The sequence below is a fragment of the Sander lucioperca genome, chromosome 19 (genome assembly GCF_008315115.2).
Source record: "Sander lucioperca isolate FBNREF2018 chromosome 19, SLUC_FBN_1.2, whole genome shotgun sequence".
Lineage (NCBI taxonomy): Eukaryota > Metazoa > Chordata > Actinopteri > Perciformes > Percidae > Sander > Sander lucioperca.
The window spans coordinates 24,753,898-24,777,832 of record NC_050191.1 but is presented as its reverse complement, the minus strand read 5'-3'; the positions used below and the strand labels follow the sequence as shown (position 1 = coordinate 24,777,832).

The window sequence follows — 23,935 nt, the reverse complement described above, 5'->3', positions numbered from 1 at the left end:
GGAACGTAAGACGGATCCAGGAACGTAAAATAACACCAATGAGGCTAAGAGGTTGAGGCTCAGCTACGGTAAGAACAATGAGAGGATAAGAGACATTTTCCGTGTTAGGCGAATGTACTATGGACACTTCGATAGGCCTAGCCACAATTTCACGACAGGGAGTTTTTCATGCAGGTTATTGAGATTTTCACTCAGCAGAGTTTGATTGTGCGAAGTAAACACGAACAAAGAAATGTGTTTCCACCCAGTTTCGAACTGGGGACCTTTCGCGTGTTAGGCGAACGTGATAACCACTACACTACGGAAACTGATGAAAAGGGTTTTTTAGCATGTTCGTGGGGAAATGCACCAATCACATTTTACTGCAAATGTTCAAAATGCCGTTTCACATGTTTATTTTTGACACATAGATATGTTAAACAGGATTCAGTCATAGCTGCTCTGTCATGGATATGAGTGACAGTGAATATGTAGTGAATCTAAATGTTTCGACATATATTCACTGTAGCCTAAATGCTGTTATGGCGCCACCTAGCGAGTGCCGTGCCAAATTTAGAGTTTGGGCAGTCCTCGTTAGTATAGTGGACAGTATCTCCGCCTGTCACGTGGAAGACTGGGGTTCGATTCCCCGACGGGGAGATTTATCTATCAGCTGCTAATTATTTACCAAGGCTACATCGACACTACTACGTTTGCCGGCGTAGTGTGGATACGAGGCCTAACCATGGGAAAGGATATGCGTTTTTAAGAAAAAAAACTATTAGAGAGCATATAGTCCAAGAAAGACAAAAGTTTTACAGCAGCACTGAGCATGTTCCTGCTATCAAAGAGAGCTTTACAGTGACGATATGATCACCTAACTCAGGATCCAGGAACGTAAAACAACAACGAGGCTAAGAGGTTGAGGCTCAGCTAAGGTAAGAACAATGAGGCTAAGAACAACAATTAGAGTATAAGAATTACATAAACATATAAATATTTTTATATTACTATATGCTCAATTATGTTATTTAAATACGTAGGAAGGAAGCAGGAACGTAAGACAGATCCAGGAACGTAAAACAACAACAATGAGGCTAAGAGGTTGAGGCTCAGCTAAGGTAAGAACAATAAGGCTAAGAACAACAATGAGAGTATAAGAATATACATAAACATTGAAATATTTTTTTATTAAAATATGCTCAATTATGTTATTTAAATACTGATAAGAATTTGGAGAAAGAACAACAATGGCGAAAAGTAAGCCCAGGGATGTACTTGCTTGGACCAACCATGAGGTGGAACTGCTACTGAAAGGCATGTAAGCTTACCTAACCGATGAAACTGACTGACGTGGGTGTCTGCATTAGTTTCCAAAGTTCTCCGGTTCTGCCTGTACAGACTACAACGCAACTCTGCAGTTTTCAAACTTAAACGGGGTGAGCAATGTTTCCAAATGTCTTTGTGTAAGGGTCGCGGAAATGCCGGAGTCGTGTGGATACAAGGCCTAAACATAGCAAAAGATATGCTTTTTTAAGGAAAGCAGTATTAAAGTGGATATAGTCCAAGAAAGACAAAAGTTTCACAGTTCTTAGGAAGGAAGGAAGGAAGGAAGCAGGAATGTAAGACAGATCCACGAACGTAAAACAACAACAATGAGGTTCAGAGGTTGAGGCTCAGCTACGGTAAGAACAATGAGGCTAAGAACAACAATGAGAGTATAAGAATTTACATAAATATTGAAATATTTTTTTATTAAAATATGCTCAATTATGTTATTTAAATACTGATAAGAATTTGGAGAAAGAACAACAATGGCGAAAAGTAAGCCCAGGGATTTACTTGCTTGGACCAACCATGAGGTGGAACTGCTACTGAAAGGCATGTAAGCTTACCTAACCGATGAAACTGACTGACGTGGGTGTCTGCATTACTTTCCAAAGTTCTCCGGTTCTGCCTGTACAGACTACAACGCACCTCTGCAGTTTTCAAACTTAAACGGGGTGAGCAATATTTCCAAATGTCTTTGTGTAAGGGTCGCGGAAATGCTGGAGTCGTGTGGATACAAGGCCTAAACATAGTAAAAGATATGCTTTTTTAAGGAAAACAGTATTAAAGTGGATATAGTCCAAGAAAGACAAAAGTTTTACAGCAGCATTGAGCATGTTCCTGCTATCAAAGAGAGATTTACAATGACGATATGATCACCTACCTCAGGATCCAGGAACGTAAAACAACAACAATGAGGCTAAGAGGTTGAGGCTCAGCTAAGGTAAGAACAATGAGGCTAAGAACAACAATTAGAGTATAAGAATTACATAAACATTTAAATATTTTTTTATAACAATATGCTCAATTATGTTATTTAAATACGTAGGAAGGAAGCAGGAACGTAAGACGGATCCAGGAACGTAAAATAACACCAATGAGGCTAAGAGGTTGAGGCTCAGCTACGGTAAGAACAATGAGAGGATAAGAGACATTTTCCGTGTTAGGCGAATGTACTATGGACACTTCGATAGGCCTAGCCACAATTTCACGACAGGGAGTTTTTCATGCAGGTGATTGAGATTTTCACTCAGCAGAGTTTGATTGTGCGAAGTAAACACGAACAAAGAAATGTGTTTCCACCCAGTTTCGAACTGGGGACCTTTCGCGTGTTAGGCTAACGTGATAACCACTACACTACGGAAACTGATGAAAAGGGTTTTTTAGCATGTTCGTGGGGAAATGCACCAATCACATTTTACTGCAAATGTTCAAAATGCCGTTTCACATGTTTATTTTTGACACATAGATATGTTAAACAGGATTCAGTCATAGCTGCTCTGTCATGGATATGAGTGACAGTGAATATGTAGTGAATCTAAATGTTTCGACATATATTCACTGTAGCCTAAATGCTGTTATGGCGCCACCTAGCGAGTGCCGTGCCAAATTTAGAGTTTGGGCAGTCCTCGTTAGTATAGTGGACAGTATCGCCGCCTGTCACGCGGAAGACCGGAGTTCGATTCCCCGACGGGGAGATTTATCTATCAGCTGCTAATTATTTACCAAGGCTACATCGACACTACTACGTTTGCCGGCGTAGTGTGGATACGAGGCCTAACCATGGGAAAGGATATGCGTTTTTAAGAAAAAAAACTATTAGAGAGCATATAGTCCAAGAAAGACAAAAGTTTTACAGCAGCACTGAGCATGTTCCTGCTATCAAAGAGAGCTTTACAGTGACGATATGATCACCTAACTCAGGATCCAGGAACGTAAAACAACAACGAGGCTAAGAGGTTGAGGCTCAGCTAAGGTAAGAACAATGAGGCTAAGAACAACAATTAGAGTATAAGAATTACATAAACATTTAAATATTTTTATATTACTATATGCTCAATTATGTTATTTAAATACGTAGGAAGAAAGCAGGAACGTAAGACAGATCCAGGAACGTAAAACAACAACAATGAGGCTAAGAGGTTGAGGCTCAGCTAAGGTAAGAACAATAAGGCTAAGAACAACAATGAGAGTATAAGAATATACATAAACATTGAAATATTTTTTTATTAAAATATGCTCAATTATGTTATTTAAATACTGATAAGAATTTGGAGAAAGAACAACAATGGCGAAAAGTAAGCCCAGGGATGTACTTGCTTGGACCAACCATGAGGTGGAACTGCTACTGAAAGGCATGTAAGCTTACCTAACCGATGAAACTGACTGACGTGGGTGTCTGCATTAGTTTCCAAAGTTCTCCGGTTCTGCCTGTACAGACTACAACGCAACCCTGCAGTTTTCAAACTTAAACGGGGTGAGCAATGTTTCCAAATGTCTTTGTGTAAGGGTCGCGGAAATGCCGGAGTAGTGTGGATACAAGGCCTAAACATAGCAAAAGATATGCTTTTTTAAGGAAAGCAGTATTAAAGTGGATATAGTCCAAGAAAGACAAAAGTTTCACAGTTCTTAGGAAGGAAGGAAGGAAGGAAGGAAGGAAGGAAGCAGGAATGTAAGACAGATCCACGAGCGTAAAACAACAACAATGAGGCTCAGAGGTTGAGGCTCAGCTACGGTAAGAACAATGAGGCTAAGAACAACAATGAGAGTATAAGAATTTACATAAATATTGAAATATTTTTTTATTAAAATATGCTCAATTATGTTATTTAAATACCGATAAGAATTTGGAGAAAGAACAACAATGGCGAAAAGTAAGCCCAGGGATTTACTTGCTTGGACCAACCATGAGGTGGAACTGCTACTGAAAGGCATGTAAGCTTACCTAACCGATGAAACTGACTGACGTGGGTGTCTGCATTACTTTCCAAAGTTCTCCGGTTCTGCCTGTACAGACTACAACGCACCTCTGCAGTTTTCAAACTTAAACGGGGTGAGCAATATTTCCAAATGTCTTTGTGTAAGGGTCGCGGAAATGCTGGAGTCGTGTGGATACAAGGCCTAAACATAGTAAAAGATATGCTTTTTTAAGGAAAACAGTATTAAAGTGGATATAGTCCAAGAAAGACAAAAGTTTTACAGCAGCATTGAGCATGTTCCTGCTATCAAAGAGAGATTTACAATGACGATATGATCACCTACCTCAGGATCCAGGAACGTAAAACAACAACAATGAGGCTAAGAGGTTGAGGCTCAGCTAAGGTAAGAACAACAATTAGAGTATAAGAATTACATAAACATTTAAATATTTTTTTATAACAATATGCTCAATTATGTTATTTAAATACGTAGGAAGGAAGCAGGAACGTAAGACGGATCCAGGAACGTAAAATAACACCAATGAGGCTAAGAGGTTGAGGCTCAGCTACGGTAAGAACAATGAGAGGATAAGAGACATTTTCCGTGTTAGGCGAATGTACTATGGACACTTCGATAGGCCTAGCCACAATTTCACGACAGGGAGTTTTTCATGCAGGTTATTGAGATTTTCACTCAGCAGAGTTTGATTGTGCGAAGTAAACACGAACAAAGAAATGTGTTTCCACCCAGTTTCGAACTGGGGACCTTTCGCGTGTTAGGCGAACGTGATAACCACTACACTACGGAAACTGATGAAAAGGGTTTTTTAGCATGTTCGTGGGGAAATGCACCAATCACATTTTACTGCAAATGTTCAAAATGCCGTTTCACATGTTTATTTTTGACACATAGATATGTTAAACAGGATTCAGTCATAGCTGCTCTGTCATGGATATGAGTGACAGTGAATATGTAGTGAATCTAAATGTTTCGACATATATTCACTGTAGCCTAAATGCTGTTATGGCGCCACCTAGCGAGTGCCGTGCCAAATTTAGAGTTTGGGCAGTCCTCGTTAGTATAGTGGACAGTATCTCCGCCTGTCACGCGGAAGACCGGGGTTCGATTCCCCGACGGGGAGATTTATCTATCAGCTGCTAATTATTTACCAAGGCTACATCGACACTACTACGTTTGCCGGCGTAGTGTGGATACGAGGCCTAACCATGGGAAAGGATATGCGTTTTTAAGAAAAAAAACTATTAGAGAGCATATAGTCCAAGAAAGACAAAAGTTTTACAGCAGCACTGAGCATGTTCCTGCTATCAAAGAGAGCTTTACAGTGACGATATGATCACCTAACTCAGGATCCAGGAACGTAAAACAACAACGAGGCTAAGAGGTTGAGGCTCAGCTAAGGTAAGAACAATGAGGCTAAGAACAACAATTAGAGTATAAGAATTACATAAACATATAAATATTTTTATATTACTATATGCTCAATTATGTTATTTAAATACGTAGGAAGGAAGCAGGAACGTAAGACAGATCCAGGAACGTAAAACAACAACAATGAGGCTAAGAGGTTGAGGCTCAGCTAAGGTAAGAACAATAAGGCTAAGAACAACAATGAGAGTATAAGAATATACATAAACATTGAAATATTTTTTTATTAAAATATGCTCAATTATGTTATTTAAATACTGATAAGAATTTGGAGAAAGAACAACAATGGCGAAAAGTAAGCCCAGGGATGTACTTGCTTGGACCAACCATGAGGTGGAACTGCTACTGAAAGGCATGTAAGCTTACCTAACCGATGAAACTGACTGACGTGGGTGTCTGCATTAGTTTCCAAAGTTCTCCGGTTCTGCCTGTACAGACTACAACGCAACCCTGCAGTTTTCAAACTTAAACGGGGTGAGCAATGTTTCCAAATGTCTTTGTGTAAGGGTCGCGGAAATGCCAGAGTAGTGTGGATACAAGGCCTAAACATAGCAAAAGATATGCTTTTTTAAGGAAAGCAGTATTAAAGTGGATATAGTCCAAGAAAGACAAAAGTTTCACAGTTCTTAGGAAGGAAGGAAGGAAGGAAGGAAGCAGGAATGTAAGACAGATCCACGGGCGTAAAACAACAACAATGAGGCTCAGAGGTTGAGGCTCAGCTACGGTAAGAACAATGAGGCTAAGAACAACAATGAGAGTATAAGAATTTACATAAATATTGAAATATTTTTTTATTAAAATATGCTTAATTATGTTATTTAAATACTGATAAGAATTTGGAGAAAGAACAACAATGGCGAAAAGTAAGCCCAGGGATTTACTTGCTTGGACCAACCATGAGGTGGAACTGCTACTGAAAGGCATGTAAGCTTACCTAACCGATGAAACTGACTGACGTGGGTGTCTGCATTAGTTTCCAAAGTTCTCCGGTTCTGCCTGTACAGACTACAACGCAACTCTGCAGTTTTCAAACTTAAACGGGGTGAGCAATGTTTCCAAATGTCTTTGTGTAAGGGTCGCGGAAATGCCGGAGTCGTGTGGATACAAGGCCTAAACATAGCAAAAGATATGCTTTTTTAAGGAAAGCAGTATTAAAGTGGATATAGTCCAAGAAAGACAAAAGTTTCACAGTTCTTAGGAAGGAAGGAAGGAAGGAAGGAAGGAAGGAAGCAGGAATGTAAGACAGATCCACGAGCGTAAAACAACAACAATGAGGCTCAGAGGTTGAGGCTCAGCTACGGTAAGAACAATGAGGCTAAGAACAACAATGAGAGTATAAGAATTTACATAAATATTGAAATATTTTTTTATTAAAATATGCTCAATTATGTTATTTAAATACCGATAAGAATTTGGAGAAAGAACAACAATGGCGAAAAGTAAGCCCAGGGATTTACTTGCTTGGACCAACCATGAGGTGGAACTGCTACTGAAAGGCATGTAAGCTTACCTAACCGATGAAACTGACTGACGTGGGTGTCTGCATTACTTTCCAAAGTTCTCCGGTTCTGCCTGTACAGACTACAACGCACCTCTGCAGTTTTCAAACTTAAACGGGGTGAGCAATATTTCCAAATGTCTTTGTGTAAGGGTCGCGGAAATGCTGGAGTCGTGTGGATACAAGGCCTAAACATAGTAAAAGATATGCTTTTTTAAGGAAAACAGTATTAAAGTGGATATAGTCCAAGAAAGACAAAAGTTTTACAGCAGCATTGAGCATGTTCCTGCTATCAAAGAGAGATTTACAATGACGATATGATCACCTACCTCAGGATCCAGGAACGTAAAACAACAACAATGAGGCTAAGAGGTTGAGGCTCAGCTAAGGTAAGAACAACAATTAGAGTATAAGAATTACATAAACATTTAAATATTTTTTTATAACAATATGCTCAATTATGTTATTTAAATACGTAGGAAGGAAGCAGGAACGTAAGACGGATCCAGGAACGTAAAATAACACCAATGAGGCTAAGAGGTTGAGGCTCAGCTACGGTAAGAACAATGAGAGGATAAGAGACATTTTCCGTGTTAGGCGAATGTACTATGGACACTTCGATAGGCCTAGCCACAATTTCACGACAGGGAGTTTTTCATGCAGGTTATTGAGATTTTCACTCAGCAGAGTTTGATTGTGCGAAGTAAACACGAACAAAGAAATGTGTTTCCACCCAGTTTCGAACTGGGGACCTTTCGCGTGTTAGGCGAACGTGATAACCACTACACTACGGAAACTGATGAAAAGGGTTTTTTAGCATGTTCGTGGGGAAATGCACCAATCACATTTTACTGCAAATGTTCAAAATGCCGTTTCACATGTTTATTTTTGACACATAGATATGTTAAACAGGATTCAGTCATAGCTGCTCTGTCATGGATATGAGTGACAGTGAATATGTAGTGAATCTAAATGTTTCGACATATATTCACTGTAGCCTAAATGCTGTTATGGCGCCACCTAGCGAGTGCCGTGCCAAATTTAGAGTTTGGGCAGTCCTCGTTAGTATAGTGGACAGTATCTCCGCCTGTCACGCGGAAGACCGGGGTTCGATTCCCCGACGGGGAGATTTATCTATCAGCTGCTAATTATTTACCAAGGCTACATCGACACTACTACGTTTGCCGGCGTAGTGTGGATACGAGGCCTAACCATGGGAAAGGATATGCGTTTTTAAGAAAAAAAACTATTAGAGAGCATATAGTCCAAGAAAGACAAAAGTTTTACAGCAGCACTGAGCATGTTCCTGCTATCAAAGAGAGCTTTACAGTGACGATATGATCACCTAACTCAGGATCCAGGAACGTAAAACAACAACGAGGCTAAGAGGTTGAGGCTCAGCTAAGGTAAGAACAATGAGGCTAAGAACAACAATTAGAGTATAAGAATTACATAAACATATAAATATTTTTATATTACTATATGCTCAATTATGTTATTTAAATACGTAGGAAGGAAGCAGGAACGTAAGACAGATCCAGGAACGTAAAACAACAACAATGAGGCTAAGAGGTTGAGGCTCAGCTAAGGTAAGAACAATAAGGCTAAGAACAACAATGAGAGTATAAGAATATACATAAACATTGAAATATTTTTTTATTAAAATATGCTCAATTATGTTATTTAAATACTGATAAGAATTTGGAGAAAGAACAACAATGGCGAAAAGTAAGCCCAGGGATGTACTTGCTTGGACCAACCATGAGGTGGAACTGCTACTGAAAGGCATGTAAGCTTACCTAACCGATGAAACTGACTGACGTGGGTGTCTGCATTAGTTTCCAAAGTTCTCCGGTTCTGCCTGTACAGACTACAACGCAACCCTGCAGTTTTCAAACTTAAACGGGGTGAGCAATGTTTCCAAATGTCTTTGTGTAAGGGTCGCGGAAATGCCAGAGTAGTGTGGATACAAGGCCTAAACATAGCAAAAGATATGCTTTTTTAAGGAAAGCAGTATTAAAGTGGATATAGTCCAAGAAAGACAAAAGTTTCACAGTTCTTAGGAAGGAAGGAAGGAAGGAAGGAAGCAGGAATGTAAGACAGATCCACGGGCGTAAAACAACAACAATGAGGCTCAGAGGTTGAGGCTCAGCTACGGTAAGAACAATGAGGCTAAGAACAACAATGAGAGTATAAGAATTTACATAAATATTGAAATATTTTTTTATTAAAATATGCTTAATTATGTTATTTAAATACTGATAAGAATTTGGAGAAAGAACAACAATGGCGAAAAGTAAGCCCAGGGATTTACTTGCTTGGACCAACCATGAGGTGGAACTGCTACTGAAAGGCATGTAAGCTTACCTAACCGATGAAACTGACTGACGTGGGTGTCTGCATTAGTTTCCAAAGTTCTCCGGTTCTGCCTGTACAGACTACAACGCAACTCTGCAGTTTTCAAACTTAAACGGGGTGAGCAATGTTTCCAAATGTCTTTGTGTAAGGGTCGCGGAAATGCCGGAGTCGTGTGGATACAAGGCCTAAACATAGCAAAAGATATGCTTTTTTAAGGAAAGCAGTATTAAAGTGGATATAGTCCAAGAAAGACAAAAGTTTCACAGTTCTTAGGAAGGAAGGAAGGAAGGAAGGAAGGAAGGAAGCAGGAATGTAAGACAGATCCACGAGCGTAAAACAACAACAATGAGGCTCAGAGGTTGAGGCTCAGCTACGGTAAGAACAATGAGGCTAAGAACAACAATGAGAGTATAAGAATTTACATAAATATTGAAATATTTTTTTATTAAAATATGCTAAATTATGTTATTGAAATACTGATAAGAATTTGGAGAAAGAACAACAATGGCGAAAAGTAAGCCCAGGGATTTACTTGCTTGGACCAACCATGAGGTGGAACTGCTACTGAAAGGCATGTAAGCTTACCTAACCGATGAAACTGACTGACGTGGGTGTCTGCATTACTTTCCAAAGTTCTCCGGTTCTGCCTGTACAGACTACAACGCACCTCTGCAGTTTTCAAACTTAAACGGGGTGAGCAATATTTCCAAATGTCTTTGTGTAAGGGTCGCGGAAATGCTGGAGTCGTGTGGATACAAGGCCTAAACATAGTAAAAGATATGCTTTTTTAAGGAAAACAGTATTAAAGTGGATATAGTCCAAGAAAGACAAAAGTTTTACAGCAGCATTGAGCATGTTCCTGCTATCAAAGAGAGATTTACAATGACGATATGATCACCTACCTCAGGATCCAGGAACGTAAAACAACAACAATGAGGCTAAGAGGTTGAGGCTCAGCTAAGGTAAGAACAATGAGGCTAAGAACAACAATTAGAGTATAAGAATTACATAAACATTTAAATATTTTTTTATAACAATATGCTCAATTATGTTATTTAAATACGTAGGAAGGAAGCAGGAACGTAAGACGGATCCAGGAACGTAAAATAACACCAATGAGGCTAAGAGGTTGAGGCTCAGCTACGGTAAGAACAATGAGAGGATAAGAGACATTTTCCGTGTTAGGCGAATGTACTATGGACACTTCGATAGGCCTAGCCACAATTTCACGACAGGGAGTTTTTCATGCAGGTTATTGAGATTTTCACTCAGCAGAGTTTGATTGTGCGAAGTAAACACGAACAAAGAAATGTGTTTCCACCCAGTTTCGAACTGGGGACCTTTCGCGTGTTAGGCGAACGTGATAACCACTACACTACGGAAACTGATGAAAAGGGTTTTTTAGCATGTTCGTGGGGAAATGCACCAATCACATTTTACTGCAAATGTTCAAAATGCCGTTTCACATGTTTATTTTTGACACATAGATATGTTAAACAGGATTCAGTCATAGCTGCTCTGTCATGGATATGAGTGACAGTGAATATGTAGTGAATCTAAATGTTTCGACATATATTCACTGTAGCCTAAATGCTGTTATGGCGCCACCTAGCGAGTGCCGTGCCAAATTTAGAGTTTGGGCAGTCCTCGTTAGTATAGTGGACAGTATCTCCGCCTGTCACGCGGAAGACCGGGGTTCGATTCCCCGACGGGGAGATTTATCTATCAGCTGCTAATTATTTACCAAGGCTACATCGACACTACTACGTTTGCCGGCGTAGTGTGGATACGAGGCCTAACCATGGGAAAGGATATGCGTTTTTAAGAAAAAAAACTATTAGAGAGCATATAGTCCAAGAAAGACAAAAGTTTTACAGCAGCACTGAGCATGTTCCTGCTATCAAAGAGAGCTTTACAGTGACGATATGATCACCTAACTCAGGATCCAGGAACGTAAAACAACAACGAGGCTAAGAGGTTGAGGCTCAGCTAAGGTAAGAACAATGAGGCTAAGAACAACAATTAGAGTATAAGAATTACATAAACATTTAAATATTTTTATATTACTATATGCTCAATTATGTTATTTAAATACGTAGGAAGGAAGCAGGAACGTAAGACAGATCCAGGAACGTAAAACAACAACAATGAGGCTAAGAGGTTGAGGCTCAGCTAAGGTAAGAACAATAAGGCTAAGAACAACAATGAGAGTATAAGAATATACATAAACATTGAAATATTTTTTTATTAAAATATGCTCAATTATGTTATTTAAATACTGATAAGAATTTGGAGAAAAAACAACAATGGCGAAAAGTAAGCCCAGGGATGTACTTGCTTGGACCAACCATGAGGTGGAACTGCTACTGAAAGGCATGTAAGCTTACCTAACCGATGAAACTGACTGACGTGGGTGTCTGCATTACTTTCCAAAGTTCTCCGGTTCTGCCTGTACAGACTACAACGCACCTCTGCAGTTTTCAAACTTAAACGGGGTGAGCAATATTTCCAAATGTCTTTGTGTAAGGGTCGCGGAAATGCTGGAGTCGTGTGGATACAAGGCCTAAACATAGTAAAAGATATGCTTTTTTAAGGAAAACAGTATTAAAGTGGATATAGTCCAAGAAAGACAAAAGTTTTACAGCAGCATTGAGCATGTTCCTGCTATCAAAGAGAGATTTACAATGACGATATGATCACCTACCTCAGGATCCAGGAACGTAAAACAACAACAATGAGGCTAAGAGGTTGAGGCTCAGCTAAGGTAAGAACAATGAGGCTAAGAACAACAATTAGAGTATAAGAATTACATAAACATTTAAATATTTTTTTATAACAATATGCTCAATTATGTTATTTAAATACGTAGGAAGGAAGCAGGAACGTAAGACGGATCCAGGAACGTAAAATAACACCAATGAGGCTAAGAGGTTGAGGCTCAGCTACGGTAAGAACAATGAGAGGATAAGAGACATTTTCCGTGTTAGGCGAATGTACTATGGACACTTCGATAGGCCTAGCCACAATTTCACGACAGGGAGTTTTTCATGCAGGTTATTGAGATTTTCACTCAGCAGAGTTTGATTGTGCGAAGTAAACACGAACAAAGAAATGTGTTTCCACCCAGTTTCGAACTGGGGACCTTTCGCGTGTTAGGCGAACGTGATAACCACTACACTACGGAAACTGATGAAAAGGGTTTTTTAGCATGTTCGTGGGGAAATGCACCAATCACATTTTACTGCAAATGTTCAAAATGCCGTTTCACATGTTTATTTTTGACACATAGATATGTTAAACAGGATTCAGTCATAGCTGCTCTGTCATGGATATGAGTGACAGTGAATATGTAGTGAATCTAAATGTTTCGACATATATTCACTGTAGCCTAAATGCTGTTATGGCGCCACCTAGCGAGTGCCGTGCCAAATTTAGAGTTTGGGCAGTCCTCGTTAGTATAGTGGACAGTATCTCCGCCTGTCAAGCGGAAGACCGGGGTTCGATTCCCCGACGGGGAGATTTATCTATCAGCTGCTAATTACTTACCAAGGCTACATCGACACTACTACGTTTGCCGGCGTAGTGTGGATACGAGGCCTAACCATGGGAAAGGATATGCGTTTTTAAGAAAAAAAACTATTAGAGAGCATATAGTCCAAGAAAGACAAAAGTTTTACAGCAGCACTGAGCATGTTCCTGCTATCAAAGAGAGCTTTACAGTGACGATATGATCACCTAACTCAGGATCCAGGAACGTAAAACAACAACGAGGCTAAGAGGTTGAGGCTCAGCTAAGGTAAGAACAATGAGGCTAAGAACAACAATTAGAGTATAAGAATTACATAAACATTTAAATATTTTTATATTACTATATGCTCAATTATGTTATTTAAATACGTAGGAAGGAAGCAGGAACGTAAGACAGATCCAGGAACGTAAAACAACAACAATGAGGCTAAGAGGTTGAGGCTCAGCTAAGGTAAGAACAATAAGGCTAAGAACAACAATGAGAGTATAAGAATATACATAAACATTGAAATATTTTTTTATTAAAATATGCTCAATTATGTTATTTAAATACTGATAAGAATTTGGAGAAAGAACAACAATGGCGAAAAGTAAGCCCAGGGATGTACTTGCTTGGACCAACCATGAGGTGGAACTGCTACTGAAAGGCATGTAAGCTTACCTAACCGATGAAACTGACTGACGTGGGTGTCTGCATTAGTTTCCAAAGTTCTCCGGTTCTGCCTGTACAGACTACAACGCAACCCTGCAGTTTTCAAACTTAAACGGGGTGAGCAATGTTTCCAAATGTCTTTGTGTAAGGGTCGCGGAAATGCCGGAGTAGTGTGGATACAAGGCCTAAACATAGCAAAAGATATGCTTTTTTAAGGAAAGCAGTATTAAAGTGGATATAGTCCAAGAAAGACAAAAGTTTCACAGTTCTTAGGAAGGAAGGAAGGAAGGAAGGAAGCAGGAATGTAAGACAGATCCACGAGCGTAAAACAACAACAATGAGGCTCAGAGGTTGAGGCTCAGCTACGGTAAGAACAATGAGGCTAAGAACAACAATGAGAGTATAAGAATTTACATAAATATTGAAATATTTTTTTATTAAAATATGCTTAATTATGTTATTTAAATACTGATAAGAATTTGGAGAAAGAACAACAATGGCGAAAAGTAAGCCCAGGGATTTACTTGCTTGGACCAACCATGAGGTGGAACTGCTACTGAAAGGCATGTAAGCTTACCTAACCGATGAAACTGACTGACGTGGGTGTCTGCATTACTTTCCAAAGTTCTCCGGTTCTGCCTGTACAGACTACAACGCACCTCTGCAGTTTTCAAACTTAAACGGGGTGAGCAATGTTTCCAAATGTCTTTGTGTAAGGGTCGCGGAAATGCCGGAGTCGTGTGGATACAAGGCCTAAACATAGCAAAAGATATGCTTTTTTAAGGAAAGCAGTATTAAAGTGGATATAGTCCAAGAAAGACAAAAGTTTCACAGTTCTTGAGGAAGGAAGGAAGAGAAGGAAGCAGGAATGTAAGACAGATCCACGAACGTAAAACAACAACAATGAGGCTCAGAGGTTGAGGCTCAGCTACGGTAAGAACAATGAGGCTAAGAACAACAATGAGAGTATAAGAATTTACATAAATATTGAAATATTTTTTATTAAAATATGCTCAATTATGTTATTTAAATACTGATAAGAATTTGGAGAAAGAACAACAATGGCGAAAAGTAAGCCCAGGGATTTACTTGCTTGGACCAACCATGAGGTGGAACTGCTACTGAAAGGCATGTAAGCTTACCTAACCGATGAAACTGACTGACGTGGGTGTCTGCATTACTTTCCAAAGTTCTCCGGTTCTGCCTGTACAGACTACAACGCACCTCTGCAGTTTTCAAACTTAAACGGGGTGAGCAATATTTCCAAATGTCTTTGTGTAAGGGTCGCGGAAATGCTGGAGTCGTGTGGATACAAGGCCTAAACATAGTAAAAGATATGCTTTTTTAAGGAAAACAGTATTAAAGTGGATATAGTCCAAGAAAGACAAAAGTTTTACAGCAGCATTGAGCATGTTCCTGCTATCAAAGAGAGATTTACAATGACGATATGATCACCTACCTCAGGATCCAGGAACGTAAAACAACAACAATGAGGCTAAGAGGTTGAGGCTCAGCTAAGGTAAGAACAATGAGGCTAAGAACAACAATTAGAGTATAAGAATTACATAAACATTTAAATATTTTTTTATAACAATATGCTCAATTATGTTATTTAAATACGTAGGAAGGAAGCAGGAACGTAAGACGGATCCAGGAACGTAAAATAACACCAATGAGGCTAAGAGGTTGAGGCTCAGCTACGGTAAGAACAATGAGAGGATAAGAGACATTTTCCGTGTTAGGCGAATGTACTATGGACACTTCGATAGGCCTAGCCACAATTTCACGACAGGGAGTTTTTCATGCAGGTTATTGAGATTTTCACTCAGCAGAGTTTGATTGTGCGAAGTAAACACGAACAAAGAAATGTGTTTCCACCCAGTTTCGAACTGGGGACCTTTCGCGTGTTAGGCGAACGTGATAACCACTACACTACGGAAACTGATGAAAAGGGTTTTTTAGCATGTTCGTGGGGAAATGCACCAATCACATTTTACTGCAAATGTTCAAAATGCCGTTTCACATGTTTATTTTTGACACATAGATATGTTAAACAGGATTCAGTCATAGCTGCTCTGTCATGGATATGAGTGACAGTGAATATGTAGTGAATCTAAATGTTTCGACATATATTCACTGTAGCCTAAATGCTGTTATGGCGCCACCTAGCGAGTGCCGTGCCAAATTTAGAGTTTGGGCAGTCCTCGTTAGTATAGTGGACAGTATCTCCGCCTGTCACGTGGAAGACCGGGGTTCGATTCCCCGACGGGGAGATTTATCTATCAGCTGCTAATTATTTACCAAGGCTACATCGACACTACTACGTTTGCCGGCGTAGTGTGGATACGAGGCCTAACCATGGGAAAGGATATGCGTTTTTAAGAAAAAAAACTATTAGAGAGCATATAGTCCAAGAAAGACAAAAGTTTTACAGCAGCACTGAGCATGTTCCTGCTATCAAAGAGAGCTTTACAGTGACGATATGATCACCTAACTCAGGATCCAGGAACGTAAAACAACAACGAGGCTAAGAGGTTGAGGCTCAGCTAAGGTAAGAACAATGAGGCTAAGAACAACAATTAGAGTATAAGAATTACATAAACATTTAAATATTTTTATATTACTATATGCTCAATTATGTTATTTAAATACGTAGGAAGGAAGCAGGAACGTAAGACAGATCCAGGAACGTAAAACAACAACAATGAGGCTAAGAGGTTGAGGCTCAGCTAAGGTAAGAACAATAAGGCTAAGAACAACAATGAGAGTATAAGAATATACATAAACATTGAAATATTTTTTTATTAAAATATGCTCAATTATGTTATTTAAATACTGATAAGAATTTGGAGAAAGAACAACAATGGCGAAAAGTAAGCCCAGGGATGTACTTGCTTGGACCAACCATGAGGTGGAACTGCTACTGAAAGGCATGTAAGCTTACCTAACCGATGAAACTGACTGACGTGGGTGTCTGCATTAGTTTCCAAAGTTCTCCGGTTCTGCCTGTACAGACTACAACGCAACCCTGCAGTTTTCAAACTTAAACGGGGTGAGCAATGTTTCCAAATGTCTTTGTGTAAGGGTCGCGGAAATGCCGGAGTAGTGTGGATACAAGGCCTAAACATAGCAAAAGATATGCTTTTTTAAGGAAAGCAGTATTAAAGTGGATATAGTCCAAGAAAGACAAAAGTTTCACAGTTCTTAGGAAGGAAGGAAGGAAGGAAGGAAGGAAGCAGGAATGTAAGACAGATCCACGAGCGTAAAACAACAACAATGAGGCTCAGAGGTTGAGGCTCAGCTACGGTAAGAACAATGAGGCTAAGAACAACAATGAGAGTATAAGAATTTACATAAATATTGAAATATTTTTTTATTAAAATATGCTTAATTATGTTATTTAAATACTGATAAGAATTTGGAGAAAGAACAACAATGGCGAAAAGTAAGCCCAGGGATTTACTTGCTTGGACCAACCATGAGGTGGAACTGCTACTGAAAGGCATGTAAGCTTACCTAACCGATGAAACTGACTGACGTGGGTGTCTGCATTACTTTCCAAAGTTCTCCGGTTCTGCCTGTACAGACTACAACGCAACTCTGCAGTTTTCAAACTTAAACGGGGTGAGCAATATTTCCAAATGTCTTTGTGTAAGGGTCGCGGAAATGCCGGAGTCGTGTGGATACAAGGCCTAAACATAGCAAAAGATATGCTTTTTTAAGGAAAGCAGTATTAAAGTGGATATAGTCCAAGAAAGACAAAAGTTTCACAGTTCTTAGGAAGGAAGGAAGGAAGGAAGGAAGGAAGCAGGAATGTAAGACAGATCCACGAACGTAAAACAACAACAATGAGGCTCAGAGGTTGAGGCTCAGCTACGGTAAGAACAATGAGGCTAAGAACAACAATGAGAGTATAAGAATTTACATAAATATTGAAATATTTTTTTATTAAAATATGCTCAATTATGTTATTTAAATACTGATAAGAATTTGGAGAAAGAACAACAATGGCGAAAATTAAGCCCAGGGATTTACTTGCTTGGACCAACCATGAGGTGGAACTGCTACTGAAAGGCATGTAAGCTTACCTAACCGATGAAACTGACTGACGTGGGTGTCTGCATTACTTTCCAAAGTTCTCCGGTTCTGCCTGTACAGACTACAACGCACCTCTGCAGTTTTCAAACTTAAACGGGGTGAGCAATATTTCCAAATGTCTTTGTGTAAGGGTCGCGGAAATGCTGGAGTCGTGTGGATACAAGGCCTAAACATAGTAAAAGATATGCTTTTTTAAGGAAAACAGTATTAAAGTGGATATAGTCCAAGAAAGACAAAAGTTTTACAGCAGCATTGAGCATGTTCCTGCTATCAAAGAGAGATTTACAATGACGATATGATCACCTACCTCAGGATCCAGGAACGTAAAACAACAACAATGAGGCTAAGAGGTTGAGGCTCAGCTAAGGTAAGAACAATGAGGCTAAGAACAACAATTAGAGTATAAGAATTACATAAACATTTAAATATTTTTTTATAACAATATGCTCAATTATGTTATTTAAATACGTAGGAAGGAAGCAGGAACGTAAGACGGATCCAGGAACGTAAAATAACACCAATGAGGCTAAGAGGTTGAGGCTCAGCTACGGTAAGAACAATGAGAGGATAAGAGACATTTTCCGTGTTAGGCGAATGTACTATGGACACTTCGATAGGCCTAGCCACAATTTCACGACAGGGAGTTTTTCATGCAGGTTATTGAGATTTTCACTCAGCAGAGTTTGATTGTGCGAAGTAAACACGAACAAAGAAATGTGTTTCCACCCAGTTTCGAACTGGGGACCTTTCGCGTGTTAGGCGAACGTGATAACCACTACACTACGGAAACTGATGAAAAGGGTTTTTTAGCATGTTCGTGGGGAAATGCACCAATCACATTTTACTGCAAATGTTCAAAATGCCGTTTCACATGTTTATTTTTGACACATAGATATGTTAAACAGGATTCAGTCATAGCTGCTCTGTCATGGATATGAGTGACAGTGAATATGTAGTGAATCTAAATGTTTCGACATATATTCACTGTAGCCTAAATGCTGTTATGGCGCCACCTAGCGAGTGCCGTGCCAAATTTAGAGTTTGGGCAGTCCTCGTTAGTATAGTGGACAGTATCTCCGCCTGTCACGTGGAAGACCTGGGGTTCGATTCCCCGACGGGGAGATTTATCTATCAGCTGCTAATTATTTACCAAGGCTACATCGACACTACTACGTTTGCCGGCGTAGTGTGGATACGAGGCCTAACCATGGGAAAGGATATGCGTTTTTAAGAAAAAAAACTATTAGAGAGCATATAGTCCAAGAAAGACAAAAGTTTTACAGCAGCACTGAGCATGTTCCTGCTATCAAAGAGAGCTTTACAGTGACGATATGATCACCTAACTCAGGATCCAGGAACTTAAAACAACAACAATGAGGCTAAGAGGTTGAGGCTCAGCTAAGGTAAGAACAATGAGGCTAAGAACAACAATTAGCTAATAAGAATTACATAAACATTTACATTTTTTTTTATTACAATATGCTCACTTATGTTATTTAAATATGTAGGAAGGAAGCAGGAACGTAAGACAGATCCAGGAACGTAAAACAACAACAATGAGGCTAAGAGGTTGAGGCTCAGCTAAGGTAAGAACAATAAGGCTAAGAACAACAATGAGAGTATGAGAATATACATGAACATTGAAATGTTTTTTTATTAAAATATGCTCACTTAATGTTATCTAAATACTGATAAGAATTTGGAGAAAGAACAACAATGGCGAAAAGTAAGCCCAGGGATTCATTTGCTTGGACCAACCATGAGGTGGAACTGCTACTGAAAGGCATGTAAGCTTACCTAACCGATGAAACTGACTGACGTGGGTGTCTGCATTAGTTTCCAAAGTTCTCCGGTTCTGCCTGTACAGACTACAACGCAACCCTGCAGTTTTCAAACTTAAACGGGGTGAGCAATGTTTCCAAATGTCTTTGTGTAAGGGTCGCGGAAATGCCGGAGTAGTGTGGATACAAGGCCTAAACATAGCAAAAGATATGCTTTTTTAAGGAAAGCAGTATTAAAGTGGATATAGTCCAAGAAAGACAAAAGTTTCACAGTTCTTAGGAAGGAAGGAAGGAAGGAAGGAAGGAAGGAAGCAGGAATGTAAGACAGATCCACGAGCGTAAAACAACAACAATGAGGCTCAGAGGTTGAGGCTCAGCTACGGTAAGAACAATGAGGCTAAGAACAACAATGAGAGTATAAGAATTTACATAAATATTGAAATATTTTTTATTAAAATATGCTCAATTATGTTATTTAAATACTGATAAGAATTTGGAGAAAGAACAACAATGGCGAAAAGTAAGCCCAGGGATTTACTTGCTTGGACCAACCATGAGGTGGAACTGCTACTGAAAGGCATGTAAGCTTACCTAACCGATGAAACTGACTGACGTGGGTGTCTGCATTAGTTTCCAAAGTTCTCCGGTTCTGCCTGTACAGACTACAACGCACCTCTGCAGTTTTCAAACTTAAACGGGGTGAGCAATATTTCCAAATGTCTTTGTGTAAGGGTCGCGGAAATGCTGGAGTCGTGTGGATACAAGGCCTAAACATAGTAAAAGATATGCTTTTTTAAGGAAAACAGTATTAAAGTGGATATAGTCCAAGAAAGACAAAAGTTTTACAGCAGCATTGAGCATGTTCCTGCTATCAAAGAGAGATTTACAATGACGATATGATCACCTACCTCAGGATCCAGGAACGTAAAACAACAACAATGAGGCTAAGAGGTTGAGGCTCAGCTAAGGTAAGAACAACAATTAGAGTATAAGAATTACATAAACATTTAAATATTTTTTTATAACAATATGCTCAATTATCTTATTTAAATACGTAGGAAGGAAGCAGGAACGTAAGACGGATCCAGGAACGTAAAATAACACCAATGAGGCTAAGAGGTTGAGGCTCAGCTACGGTAAGAACAATGAGAGGATAAGAGACATTTTCCGTGTTAGGCGAATGTACTATGGACACTTCGATAGGCCTAGCCACAATTTCACGACAGGGAGTTTTTCATGCAGTTATTGAGATTTTCACTCAGCAGAGTTTGATTGTGCGAAGTAAACACGAACAAAGAAATGTGTTTCCACCCAGTTTCGAACTGGGGACCTTTCGCGTGTTAGGCGAACGTGATAACCACTACACTACGGAAACTGATGAAAAGGGTTTCTTTAGCATGTTCGTGGGGAAATGCACCAATCACATTTTACTGCAAATGTTCAAAATGCCGTTTCACATGTTTATTTTTGACACATAGATATGTTAAACAGGATTCAGTCATAGCTGCTCTGTCATGGATATGAGTGACAGTGAATATGTAGTGAATCTAAATGTTTCGACATATATTCACTGTAGCCTAAATGCTGTTATGGCGCCACCTAGCGAGTGCCGTGCCAAATTTAGAGTTTGGGCAGTCCTCGTTAGTATAGTGGACAGTATCTCCGCCTGTCACGCGGAAGACCGGGGTTCGATTCCCCGACGGGGAGATTTATCTATCAGCTGCTAATTATTTACCAAGGCTACATCGACACTACTACGTTTGCCGGCGTAGTGTGGATACGAGGCCTAACCATGGGAAAGGATATGCGTTTTTAAGAAAAAAAACTATTAGAGAGCATATAGTCCAAGAAAGACAAAAGTTTTACAGCAGCACTGAGCATGTTCCTGCTATCAAAGAGAGCTTTACAGTGACGATATGATCACCTAACTCAGGATCCAGGAACGTAAAACAACAACGAGGCTAAGAGGTTGAGGCTCAGCTAAGGTAAGAACAATGAGGCTAAGAACAACAATTAGAGTATAAGAATTACATAAACATATAAATATTTTTATATTACTATATGCTCAATTATGTTATTTAAATATGTAGGAAGGAAGCAGGAACGTAAGACAGATCCAGGAACGTAAAACAACAACAATGAGGCTAAGAGGTTGAGGCTCAGCTAAGGTAAGAACAATAAGGCTAAGAACAACAATGAGAGTATAAGAATATACATAAACATTGAAATATTTTTTTATTAAAATATGCTCAATTATGTTATTTAAATACTGATAAGAATTTGGAGAAAGAACAACAATGGCGAAAAGTAAGCCCAGGGATGTACTTGCTTGGACCAACCATGAGGTGGAACTGCTACTGAAAGGCATGTAAGCTTACCTAACCGATGAAACTGACTGACGTGGGTGTCTGCATTAGTTTCCAAAGTTCTCCGGTTCTGCCTGTACAGACTACAACGCAACCCTGCAGTTTTCAAACTTAAACGGGGTGAGCAATGTTTCCAAATGTTTTTGTGTAAGGGTCGCGGAAATGCCAGAGTAGTGTGGATACAAGGCCTAAACATAGCAAAAGATATGCTTTTTTAAGGAAAGCAGTATTAAAGTGGATATAGTCCAAGAAAGACAAAAGTTTCACAGTTCTTAGGAAGGAAGGAAGGAAGCAGGAATGTAAGACAGATCCACGAGCGTAAAACAACAACAATGAGGCTCAGAGGTTGAGGCTCAGCTACGGTAAGAACAATGAGGCTAAGAACAACAATGAGAGTATAAGAATTACATAAACATTTAAATATTTTTTTATAACAATATGCTCAATTATGTTATTTAAATACTGATAAGAATTTGGAGAAAGAACAACAATGGCGAAAAGTAAGCCCAGGGATTTACTTGCTTGGACCAACCATGAGGTGGAACTGCTACTGAAAGGCATGTAAGCTTACCTAACCGATGAAACTGACTGACGTGGGTGTCTGCATTAGTTTCCAAAGTTCTCCGGTTCTGCCTGTACAGACTACAACGCAACCCTGCAGTTTTCAAACTTAAACGGGGTGAGCAATGTTTCCAAATGTCTTTGTGTAAGGGTCGCGGAAATGCCGGAGTCGTGTGGATACAAGGCCTAAACATAGCAAAAGATATGCTTTTTTAAGGAAAGCAGTATTAAAGTGGATATAGTCCAAGAAAGACAAAAGTTTCACAGTTCTTAGGAAGGAAGGAAGGAAGGAAGGAAGGAAGCAGGAATGTAAGACAGATCCACGAGCGTAAAACAACAACAATGAGGCTCAGAGGTTGAGGCTCAGCTACGGTAAGAACAATGAGGCTAAGAACAACAATGAGAGTATAAGAATTTACATAAATATTGAAATATTTTTTTATTAAAATATGCTCAATTATGTTATTTAAATACTGATAAGAATTTGGAGAAAGAACAACAATGGCGAAAATTAAGCCCAGGGATTTACTTGCTTGGACCAACCATGAGGTGGAACTGCTACTGAAAGGCATGTAAGCTTACCTAACCGATGAAACTGACTGACGTGGGTGTCTGCATTAGTTTCCAAAGTTCTCCGGTTCTGCCTGTACAGACTACAACGCAACCCTGCAGTTTTCAAACTTAAACGGGGTGAGCAATATTTCCAAATGTCTTTGTGTAAGGGTCGCGGAAATGCTGGAGTCGTGTGGATACAAGGCCTAAACATAGTAAAAGATATGCTTTTTTAAGGAAAACAGTATAAAGTGGATATAGTCCAAGAAAGACAAAAGTTTTACAGCAGCATTGAGCATGTTCCTGCTATCAAAGAGAGATTACAATGACGATATGATCACCTACCTCAGGATCCAGGAACGTAAAACAACAACAATGAGGCTAAGAGGTTGAGGCTCAGCTAAGGTAAAACAATGAGGCTAAGAACAACAATGAGAGTATGAGAGACATTTTGCATCTTAGGCGAATGTACTACGCACACTTCGGTAGGCCTAGCCACAATTTCACGACAGGGAGTTTTCCATTCAAGTAATTGAGATTTTAACTCAGCAGAGTTTGATTGTGCGAAGTAAACACCAACAAAGAAATGTGTTTCCGCCCAGTTTCGAACAGGGGACCTTTCGCGTGTGAGGCGAACGTGATAACCACTACACTACGGAAACTGATGAAAAGGGTTCTTAGCATGTTCGTGGGGAAATGCACCAATCACATTTTACTGCAAATGTTCACAATGCCGTTTGACATGTTTATTTTTGACACATAGATATGTTAAACAGGATTCAGTCATAGCTGCTCTGTCATGGATATGAGTGACAGTGAATTTGTAGTAAATCTAAATGTTTCTACATATATTCACTGTAGCCTAAAT

The 23,935-nt window shown here is 39.4% G+C and overlaps 16 non-coding genes across 16 annotated transcripts; 6 read left to right on the top strand and 10 right to left on the bottom strand.

Annotated features, from left to right (window-relative positions):
• Nucleotides 1–235: 235 nt before the first annotated feature.
• Nucleotides 236–308, bottom strand: trnav-aac. Its single transcript has one exon. It is a non-coding gene; the product is annotated as a tRNA-Val (tRNA).
• Nucleotides 309–2,601: 2,293 nt separating this feature from the next.
• On the bottom strand, nt 2,602–2,674 carry trnav-aac. Its single transcript has one exon. It is a non-coding gene; the product is annotated as a tRNA-Val (tRNA).
• Nucleotides 2,675–4,964: 2,290 nt separating this feature from the next.
• trnav-aac lies at nt 4,965–5,037 on the bottom strand. The gene has a single exon. It is a non-coding gene; the product is annotated as a tRNA-Val (tRNA).
• A 259-nt stretch (nt 5,038–5,296) lies between these two features.
• trnad-guc lies at nt 5,297–5,368 on the top strand. Its single transcript has one exon. It is a non-coding gene; the product is annotated as a tRNA-Asp (tRNA).
• Nucleotides 5,369–7,895: 2,527 nt separating this feature from the next.
• trnav-aac lies at nt 7,896–7,968 on the bottom strand. The gene has a single exon. It is a non-coding gene; the product is annotated as a tRNA-Val (tRNA).
• Nucleotides 7,969–8,227: 259 nt separating this feature from the next.
• On the top strand, nt 8,228–8,299 carry trnad-guc. The gene has a single exon. It is a non-coding gene; the product is annotated as a tRNA-Asp (tRNA).
• A 2,542-nt stretch (nt 8,300–10,841) lies between these two features.
• On the bottom strand, nt 10,842–10,914 carry trnav-aac. Its single transcript has one exon. It is a non-coding gene; the product is annotated as a tRNA-Val (tRNA).
• A 259-nt stretch (nt 10,915–11,173) lies between these two features.
• trnad-guc lies at nt 11,174–11,245 on the top strand. Its single transcript has one exon. It is a non-coding gene; the product is annotated as a tRNA-Asp (tRNA).
• Nucleotides 11,246–12,643: 1,398 nt separating this feature from the next.
• On the bottom strand, nt 12,644–12,716 carry trnav-aac. Its single transcript has one exon. It is a non-coding gene; the product is annotated as a tRNA-Val (tRNA).
• A 259-nt stretch (nt 12,717–12,975) lies between these two features.
• Nucleotides 12,976–13,047, top strand: trnad-guc. Its single transcript has one exon. It is a non-coding gene; the product is annotated as a tRNA-Asp (tRNA).
• Nucleotides 13,048–15,578: 2,531 nt separating this feature from the next.
• On the bottom strand, nt 15,579–15,651 carry trnav-aac. The gene has a single exon. It is a non-coding gene; the product is annotated as a tRNA-Val (tRNA).
• Nucleotides 15,652–15,910: 259 nt separating this feature from the next.
• Nucleotides 15,911–15,982, top strand: trnad-guc. The gene has a single exon. It is a non-coding gene; the product is annotated as a tRNA-Asp (tRNA).
• Nucleotides 15,983–18,524: 2,542 nt separating this feature from the next.
• trnav-aac lies at nt 18,525–18,597 on the bottom strand. Its single transcript has one exon. It is a non-coding gene; the product is annotated as a tRNA-Val (tRNA).
• A 2,293-nt stretch (nt 18,598–20,890) lies between these two features.
• On the bottom strand, nt 20,891–20,963 carry trnav-aac. Its single transcript has one exon. It is a non-coding gene; the product is annotated as a tRNA-Val (tRNA).
• Nucleotides 20,964–21,223: 260 nt separating this feature from the next.
• Nucleotides 21,224–21,295, top strand: trnad-guc. The gene has a single exon. It is a non-coding gene; the product is annotated as a tRNA-Asp (tRNA).
• A 2,361-nt stretch (nt 21,296–23,656) lies between these two features.
• Nucleotides 23,657–23,729, bottom strand: trnav-cac. The gene has a single exon. It is a non-coding gene; the product is annotated as a tRNA-Val (tRNA).
• Between the last annotated feature and the right edge of the window lie 206 nt (nt 23,730–23,935).